Below are 10,123 nucleotides of genomic sequence, written 5' to 3' on the forward strand. Positions count from 1 at the left end.
GTGTGTGTGTGTGTGTGTGTGTGTGTGTGTGTGTGTGTGTGTGTGTGTGTGTGTGTGTGTGTGTGTGTGTGTGTGTGTGTGTGTGTGCGTGCGTGCACAAGTTTAAAAAAGAAGAAAGTTAACTCACCCTACTTGTAGACTAGTTGAAAGCCAATGCCATCCTCCTCTCTTTCATGTTGGCAAAACGGCCTATAGCTCTGTCATACAGTACACTTTTAGTTTTTGTTGTCATAGGCTACAGAGCTAACTCCCTTGCATGGGCAACAATGAAACAGCTAAGTTAGGTAGCTAGTTAACTTGAACCTACAAGGCTACATATAGAAATTCAATCGTCTCATAATCTTCGACATCATAATCATTGGCCTGTACAGAGAATTAAGTCAAAACCGCAAGTCCAAATCCCCATCTCCATCCATGGCTTAGGAAAGGGTCTGATTTAGCGAGCTGGCTACTGCCGGACAACAACACAGCCAGACCAGAAACAAATGTTTACTCCTGAATGTACAGTATTTAGGCTTGAGGGGTTGAATACTTATTGACTCAAAGCATTTCAGATTTACATTGTTATTAACTTGTAATCATTTCAAAAAACAATATTCCACTTTGAAATTGTGGGGTACTGTGTATAGATCAGTGGCACAAACATCTAAATATAATACATTTTCAATTTGGGCTGTGGAAAATATGTAAAAAGTCAAGGGGTGTGAATACTTTCTGAAGGCATTGTATGAGTGTTTGAAGGTAGGTGTCCACACTTTGGAGTTGTCTGATGGGGTCCACTATGCACTGACGTGTTTCTGTTGTTGAGTAAATGACTGGTTAATCAAGTGCAGGGGAACAAACACCAGGTCTGCTATACCTGTCTGTAATATCTAGCTCCTCACCCTAATCACATTGCACTCGAGGGACACTGCCTGTGTTTATACTGTATGTGTGTGAGCGTTTGATTGCGTGCATGTGTGTGTGTGTGTGTCTTAGCCTCAGTAGAATGACTCTGTTTTAGATAAGGCTTAATTAATGTTGCTCTCTCCACAACTGGGAGGTGAGTCTCTCCCCCTCCTCTCTCTTTCTCTCCCACCCCATTCCGCTCTCTCTCTATCGCTCCCCCCACTCTCTCTATCGCTCGCTCTCCCTGCCCGCCCTCTCTGTCTCCCTCCCCCTTTCCCCTCATCCTCAAGTATCTCCACTGTTAACTCATCCAGTTGTCACCCACAACACCCACATTCTCTGTATGACGTGTGTGTGTTTGGTGCATGTGAGTGCCTGTGTATAATGCCATCCCTGTGTGATATGAGGTCAGTGGTGAGCTCCTCTCGTGTTCTCTGTATGTGGCTCTGCTTTGTCCTCAGATTCATGCTCCTCTCTTAGACCCCTGCCCTCCCCTGCCCCCTTCACTCCCTCAGCCCCCGGCTGTGGATAGAGTTACACTCACTTCACCACACACACACACACACACACACACACACACACACACACACACACACACACACACACACACACACACACACACACACACACACACACACACACACACACACACACACACACACACACACACACACACACACACACACACACACACACACTTCTTGGCCGCTCTCTCTTTGCCTGGGCAGGCTCTATAAACCCTGAGCCCCAGCCAGGCTCCTCTTGCTGTGAAAAAACTATTTACACACTCACACTAACCCCCCCTGCCTGCTGGAGCTAATGGGCTATCCCAGTGCTTCTTCTGTCCACCCCCGCTGCAGAGGGACAGATGGTACATACTGATGGTGCTGCTCTAACTGCTCTGTCATTGATTCAGTAGTAACACAGTCCTCAGTCCACAGCCTGCCTGCCTTCAGAGAGAGAGCCAAAGCAGGAAGAAAGAAAGAGAGGACATAAGGAGAGAGGAAAATAGAGTGATTGTGAGAGAGAGAAGCAGGGAAAGCATCCAGCCATCTGTCTGTCTCCAGTCTGAAAGCCACAGCCGCCCTCTTTGTTTGGCGTCCCTGATATGACCCTGTTTAAAAGTGAGCACCACCGCAGCCCACGATGTGAGTATGCCAGGCAAAAGATACCACTCTATGTGTCTGTGTCTCTATATTTTAGTTTGTATGTACGCATCTCCGACTCTCTCTCTCTGCTTATACCTCCCTTCTACCTTATACCTCCTTCCCTATTTTTGTCTCTCCCTGTCTATCCCTTTTTTCACCCCCCCTTTTCTACTTTTCACTCCCCTTTCTTTCACATCTCTTTTCTCCTTCCTCTCTACTTTCTCTTGGTTTCTCTCCCACTGCCTCTCTATTCCCTAAATCCCCCTGTCCCTATTTCCCCTCTCCTTACTCTATCCCCCTTTCTCTCTCCCTCTGGTATTTCCTCATGCCGACCCTTACGCCTGGCCAGGGATAACCCTGTCTAATGGAACGAGAGACAGAACGAGAGAAGGAGAGAGAGGAGTGAGTGAGGTAGTGAAAGGATCCCGAGTTGAGGAACTCGACTGTTTACTCTCCGAACACAGCTGTGCTTAACCAAGAACTGGAGAGGTGTGTTTGAGAGGACGTGGGCGTGCTATGTATCTGTCATTCATCTGTGTGTGTGTGTGTGTGTGTGTGTGTACGTGGATGCTTGCGAGAGACAGAGATAGCCAGACAGAGACAGTCAGCCAGAGAGGAAGAAAGAGATCACTTATGCATGTCTACATACATGCTACAGTATGTGTGATCATGGGTGCATGAGATTGAGCTACAACAGAAGTCCGTAACTGTGATAGTGTGCTGGCCAACAGAATGGTGCTGGTTTTGGACTCTCTGAGGCGTCAGGCTGTGTGCTTGACAGGCTCTCCTGCACTGCTAGACTGTGTGAATCGATCGTAGACCGAAACAGCTCAGGAGGAAGAATAAGGGCACAGTGTCAGCTCTCTCTCACTGGAGCAGAGAGGACAGAGAGAGAGTATTCAGGACCGAGGGCTAGAGCTGAAACTTCTACCCAGCTGAGCCTTCACTGGAGTTGTCAATAACTGTGGAGACTGGGATTACATCGGTTCACAGGGAAGATGCTATTTCTATTGCACATCTTAGCCACTGCATGCGTGTATGTGTGTGCATGTGTATGATTCTGGGCCTTGGGGGATGCCACTGTTTCTGGTTAGGGAGCCAACACAGAATGAGGTTCATTTTCACCTTTGACAGAGTAGTTATTAGATACTGGTATGTCTGTCTGTCTGTATTGCTGTCTTTAACTAGAGTATCGGACTGTCCTGAAAATAACTAGAATATCAGACGGTCCAGAAAAAGAGAGAAAGGGCGAGAAGACATTTATTAAAGGCCCACTGCAGTCAAAAACATGATTTGACCATGTTTTATATATATTACCACACTATGAGGTTGGAATAATACTGTGAAATTGTAAAAAAATGATGATAATGCCCTTTAAAAAATATATATATACTGCATGTGATGACAGTCCACATTAAAGCACTTTTGCACTTAAGGCCTCGATTCAATCAAATCAAGCACTAACCTGCGATAGCAGACGACCGTATAGCAATGTTTTGGCGGTGTTGGCTGTCAAATCAGTGAGCAGCTGCACTTGCGATCATTGTCACAAAGCCACACCCACCCCACTCGAATAAGAAGTTCAGAACAAGAAAGCGTAGGCTATATAGAAATAATTACTCTTAAATTGAAAAATTATTCAACTAGATAATAATGATTTCAAACACAGAATTGGAAATGCACTACTCAACTGAGGGTCCTTACTGATAATTGTATATGTGCGGTACAGAGAAGTCATTCAAAGATCATGTTAAACACTATTATTGCACAAAGTGAGAGTCCATGCAACTTATTATGTGCCTTGTTAAGCACATTTTTACTCCTGAACTTTATTTAGGCTTGCCATAACCAGTGGTATAAAGTACTTAAGTAAAAATACTTTAAAGTACCAATTAAGCAGTTTTTGGGTCGTATCTGTCTGTACTTTACTATTAATATTTTTGACAACTTTTACTTTTATTGCACCACATTCCTAAAGATTTTTAAAAACTTTTTACTCCATACATTTTCCCTGACAGTACTAGTTACAATTTGAATGCTTAGCAGGACAGGATGGTCCAATTCACACACTTATCAAGAGAACATCCCTGGCCATCTCTGCTGCCTCTGATCTGACGGACTCACTAAACACAAATCATGTCTGAGTGTTGGAGTATGCCCCTGGCTATCTGTAAATAAAAATTCATAAAAAATCATGTCATCTGTTTTGCTTAATATAAGGAATTTGATACTTAATGATGTTTTAGCAATTACATTTACTATTGATATTTAAGTATATTTAAAACCAAATACTTTTTGACTTTTACTCAAGTAGTATTTTACTGGATGACTTTCCCTTTTACTTGATTTCATTTTCAATTAAGTTACGGTATCTTTACTTTACTTATGACAATTGGGTACTTTTTACACAATTGGCTATAACAAAGGGGTGGAATGCTTATTGACACAAGACATTTCAGCTTTTAATTTTTAATGAATTAGTAAGAAAATGTAAAAACATAATTCGACTGACATTATGGGGTATTGTGTGAAGGCCAGCGACAAAAACAAACCTCAATTGAATCCATTTTAAATTCAGGCTGCAACACAACAAGATGTGGAAAAAGTCAAGGAGTGTGAATACTTTCTGAAGGCTCTATATACTCCTATATTCTTCAAGAATCAATGGGTACATATCATTCATTTATACGTCCAAAAATTGTTGCAGCTACGGATTGCCCCTTTAATAAATAGGCAGTGACCTTTATATAGCAGAACCATGTCGTCCATTTCAATGTGATGCGTTAACCTGTCCCCAGAAATGTTTTCTGTCCACTGTTCCACAAATGTCAAGCAAAATCTTTCCCTTGTCCCGCATTTGGGTTTTTAAGATTTCGTCATCCTAATTCCAACCGGTGGAAACATTGCTACTGCAAGAATTTAAGTAGAATTTGCAGTTTTATATGTGAAAAACAATCAGGCAGCTTGTATCAGAAACAAAGAGCAGAACTACTGGAGTGGCTGAGTTTCACGTATCTGACTCATGAAAATTTCACACGTGTCCAAAAATAATGTTTTTTTTCCCACATTATTTTTTCATGTGTTGTTTTGTAAGGGCAATAATGCAACTGTCAGGAATGTTGTGATGTACCTCCTCTACTGTCTTTCTAACATATTCTCTCTCCCTCTATCCCCCTTTCAACAGTCTCCCCATCTTTTTCTCCATCCTCTCTCTCCCTCTCACGCCCACTCCCCGTCATGCTGCTTTGTTAGGCCTATTGTTATGACAGTGATGTTGGTGGTTGCTCAGCTTGTGATATCGTCAGTAAGAACCCTGTCAGCAGACTCTGATCTGAGATCAAATGGACCAGGACTGCTGTCAGAGAAAGCAGATGGGAGTGATCCAGGAAGTCAGATCTGAGAACAGCACGATGGTAGAGACTTTGCATTGTGTGTCAGCATGATGTGAACAGGCAGGCGGGCGGGCTGTGCTTTAACTGTCTCGTTTGACTAACTACCCATTCTGCCACTGCAGAATGCCAGCCTTGTGTATGTGTGATAGGCAATGCCACTTGCCAAAAACACACAGGGCTCCACGCTGTGCAGGATCCCCCACAATTCATCTGTTCCTGGAGCGCACAAAACTGCCAAAATGTCACTCCACTCTCTACACAGTTCAGGGCTCTCATTACATCATCTTTTCCACATCGGGGGCTTGACTCCCAGTTTAAGAGGTCACAGCTTTTGCCTGAGTAAAAAACGAATAAAAAAACAATCCAAATTCCAAGTAGGATGTTTTTGCTTATGCATAGCCTCCTCTCTTCCAGGTAATGTGATTAAGCTGGCTTTAGATATGAGCATTTACCATAGCTGGTGGTGAGGCAGAGTAGAGGTCAGTGGGAGAGGCAGGAGCCAACAGTCAGTCAGTACACGGCAGTAGGGATTATGGATTTATAATCCTGTGGTTATGATTACAACTCATTTCATGTGACCTTGGTTTTGGTCACACTGACAGACAGTCACTGACAGACAGTCACTGACAGACAGTCACTGACAGACAGTCACTGACAGACAGTCACTGACAGACAGTCACTGACAGACAGTCACTGACAGACAGTCACTGGCTGCAGCCACTTGTTTGATGACGCATCTCTGTTTCAGTTTACTGGTTTCGTGGTTGATGAGATTCTATACCGAGTCCTCCACCCTTTCTGGCCTCTTTGTCATCATGTTCACAGACTTCAACACAGAGATTGTGGAGATAAACTCATGAACAAGGGATAATCAGAATCGAGGTCAATGCATTGTTCATTTTGTCAGATTAGGAACTGAATTAGGATTTGTGTGATTTCCATGTTACATCAATAGTGGGGTTTGTCACGGTTTTCATGTGGGGAAGGAGAGTCGGACCAAACTGCAGCGTGTATATTGCGATCCATGTTTAATCACACAACGTAACACGAATCCAAAACACAAACTCTACAAAACAATAAACGTAATGAAAACCGAAACAGCCTAAACTGGTGCAAACTAACACAGAATAAGGACGTCAAGACACTCAGGACAATCACCCACCATACAACCAAAGAATATGGCTGCCTAAATATGGTTCCCAATCAGAGACAACGATAAACACCTGCCTCTGATTGAGAACCACTTCAGACAGCCATAGACTCTCCTAGAACACCCCACGAAGCTACAATCCCACTAAGCTACACACCACATACAAAAACCCATGTCACACCCTGGCCTGACCAAATACATAAAGAAAAACACAAAATACTTCAACCTGGGCGTGACAGAACCCCCCTAAGGTGCGTACTCCCGAACGCACCTCAAATCAATAGGGAGGATCCGGGTGGGCGTCTGTCCATGGTGGCGGCTCCGGCGGGGGATGTGGACCCCACTTCACAATTGTCTTAGTCCCCTCTCCTCGCGTCCCTGGATAGACCACCCTCGCCGCCGACCATGGCCTAGTAGTCCTCACCCAGAACCCCACTGGACTGCGGAGCAGATCGGGACTGAAGGACAGCTCGGGACTGAGGGGAAGCTCGGGAGTGAGAGGAAGCTCGGGAGTGAGAGAAAGCTCGGGAGTGAGAGAAAGCTCGGGAGTGAGAGAAAGCTCGGGAGTGAGAGAAAGCTCGGGAGTGAGAGAAAGCTCGGGAGTGAGAGAAAGCTCGGGAGTGAGAGAAAGCTCGGGAGTGAGAGAAAGCTCAGGAGTGAGAGGAAGCTCAGGCAGGTTGATGCATCTACCAGATCCTGGCTTGCTGGTGGTTCCGGCAGATCCTGGCTGACTGGCGGATCCTGGCTGACTAGCAGATCTGGCAGATCCTGGCTGACTGGCGGATCCTGGCCGACTGGCGGATCCTGGCCGACTGGCAGATCCTGGCCGACTGGCAGATCCTGGCCGACTGGCAGATCCTGGCCGACTGGCAGATCCTGGCCGACGGGCACTTCTGGCGGATCCTGGCCGACCGGGACTTCTGGCGGATCCTGGCTGACGGGCTCTGGCGCCTCTGGGCTGAGGGGCTCTGGCGACGGACAGGCGGGAGACTCCGGCAGCGGCGCCGGACAGGCGGGAGACTCCGGCAGCGGCGCCGGACAGGCGGGAGACTCCGGCAGCGGCGCCGGACAGGCGGGAGACTCCGGCAGCGCAGGAGAGGAGAAAGGCTCCAACAGCGCAGGAGAGGCGAGGCGCACTGTAGGCCTGATGCGTGGTGCTGGCACTGGTGGTACTGGGCCGAGGACACGCACAGGAAGCCTGGTGCGGGGAGCTGCTACCGGAGGGCTGGGGTGTGGAGGTGGTACTGGATAGACCGGACCGTGCAGGCGCACTGGAGCTCTTGAGCACCGAGCCTGCCCAACCTTACCTGGTTAAATACTCTCGGTCGCCCTGCCAGTGCAGCGAGGTGGAATAGCCCGTACTGGGCTATGTAGGCGAGCCAGAGACACCGAGCGCAAGGCTGGTGCCATGTAAGCCGGCCCAAGGAGACGCACTGGGGACCAGATGCGTAGAGCCGGCTTCATGGCATTTGGCTCGAAGCTCAATCTAGCCCGGCCGATACGCGGAGCTGGAATATACCGCACCGGGCTATGCACCCGCACTGGGGACACCGTGCGCACCACTGCATAACACGGTGCCTGCCCGGTCTCTCTAGCCCCCCGGTAAGCACAGGGAGTTTGTGCAGGTCTCCTACCTGGCGTTGCCATAATCCCTGTAAGCCCCCCCAAGACATTTTTGGGGCTGATTCCCGGGCTTCCGTCTGCGCCGTCGTGCTTGCTTCGCCAACCTCATTCTCCTGTAACCTTCCGCGCACTGCTCCATCGAATCCCAGGCGGGCTCCGGCACTCTCCCTGGGTCGACCGCCCACCTGTCTATCTCCTCCCAAGAAGTATAGTCCATACTGTACTCCTCTTTGGGCTGCTCCTGTTTCCTCTTCTCCTGCTGCACCTTTGGTCGGCTAGACTCCCCTGGTTTAGCCCAGGGTCCTCTCCCGTCAAGGATTTCCTCCCATGTCCAGAAATCCTTAATACGCAGCTCCTCTTTGGGCTGCTCCTGCCTGTTGACACGCTGCTTGGTCTGTTTACGGTGGGTGATTCTGTCACAGTTTTCATGTGGTGAAGGAGAGTCGGACCAAACTGCAGCGTGTATATTGCGATCCATGTTTAATCACACAACGTAACATGAATCCAAAACACAAACTCTACAAAACAATAAACGTAATGAAAACCGAAACAGCCTAAACTGGTGCAAACTAACACAGAATAAGGATGTCAAGACACTCAGGACAATCACCCACTATACAACCAAAGAATATGGCTGCCTAAATATGGTTCCCAATCAGAGACAACGATAAACACCTGCCTCTGATTGAGAACCACTTCAGACAGCCATAGACTCTCCTAGAACACCCCACTAAGCTACAATCCCACTAAGCTACACACCACATACAAAAACCCATGTCACACCCTGGCCTGACCAAATACATAAAGAAAAACACAAAATATTTCGACCAGGGCGTGACAGGGTTGAAAGAGTGGAGTTAGTGTTTCTTACAATAGTTAATTCCTACCCCTGCTGTTGTACTGTGATCAGAAATTCCATAAGGAATTAAATAGAAAAATATGCATAGAACATCTTGTCGATGACTGTTTGTTTTTTACTGTAGGGCCGTGTTCATGTTATAAAGTACAATCTGTGTAGGCTTGAAAAATCCCAGGAACTTTCCCCAAATTCCCAGGTTTTTTAGAAATCCTGTGTGGAAGTTTCCAAAATTTCTGCTCATTCTCTCCTGATTTCAGAAATCTTTCAAAAGGAATTTCTGAAAACCCCCGGAATTTTGGGAAAGTTAGCGTAATTTTGCAACCCTACACGTGTTTGTGTGTCCATCCCACATCCTGACTCTGGGTTGACTAATCTGCTCAGGGTGCCTGGCCAACTAATGTGTGCACTGGCTGCACTGTGGTGACTGTCCAATAGCCTCATCCATGTACTGTATGTGTATGTGACCACTTTGAGTCTGTTAGTATCCTCCCTGGTTTTTCCTTAATAGACTATCAATCTGTGTCCGCTGTGCAGGTGGGTCCTCTGTTAACAAACCCCTCAACACAAAATGCTCTTCCACCCCCATAGTGCTAATGCCCCCTCTGGAAGCCTGCCATTTAGACAACAACAACAGAACACGTACCAAAAATGGTCACTCTTGTCCTGTTCTATCCCCAGGAGACATTAAAAGCTTTGTGGTAGTGTTTTTAGATGTTTTTAGTGTTGAGAGGCATCCTGGAATGTGTTTAGATTGAGATCACAGTGGGAAAGCTAATTGCATTGTGTTGCTTTTGTTTCCTTTCATCTCTCCCTGTCATTATTGTTGTTCCTTGAAACCAATTGAGTTGTATTGTCATATTGCATTTGGCTCTGTTACAGGCCATTTGTATATAGTACATGTTCTCATCGTAGCATTGGTTATGGAAGGCAAAATTACTCACATTTGACAAGCACACTTTGCATAACACCATCGTAGGTTGCCATCAGCTGAAAACATTGCAATGTCCGTTCTTACAAAATCAATAAAGATACAAAATATCAGAATAGCTAAATGCAGAGCAGG

At 46.4% G+C, this 10,123-nt stretch overlaps 1 protein-coding gene across 3 annotated transcripts in view; it reads left to right on the forward strand.

Moving 5' to 3' along the window:
* LOC118393920 (C-type lectin domain family 18 member A-like) overlaps positions 1–10,123 on the forward strand; it is a 120,729-nt gene that overhangs the window by 43,347 nt on the left and 67,259 nt on the right. The window lies entirely within an intron of this gene.

This window comes from Oncorhynchus keta, chromosome 14, assembly GCF_023373465.1.
Source record: "Oncorhynchus keta strain PuntledgeMale-10-30-2019 chromosome 14, Oket_V2, whole genome shotgun sequence".
NCBI classification, from domain to species: Eukaryota; Metazoa; Chordata; class Actinopteri; order Salmoniformes; family Salmonidae; genus Oncorhynchus; species Oncorhynchus keta.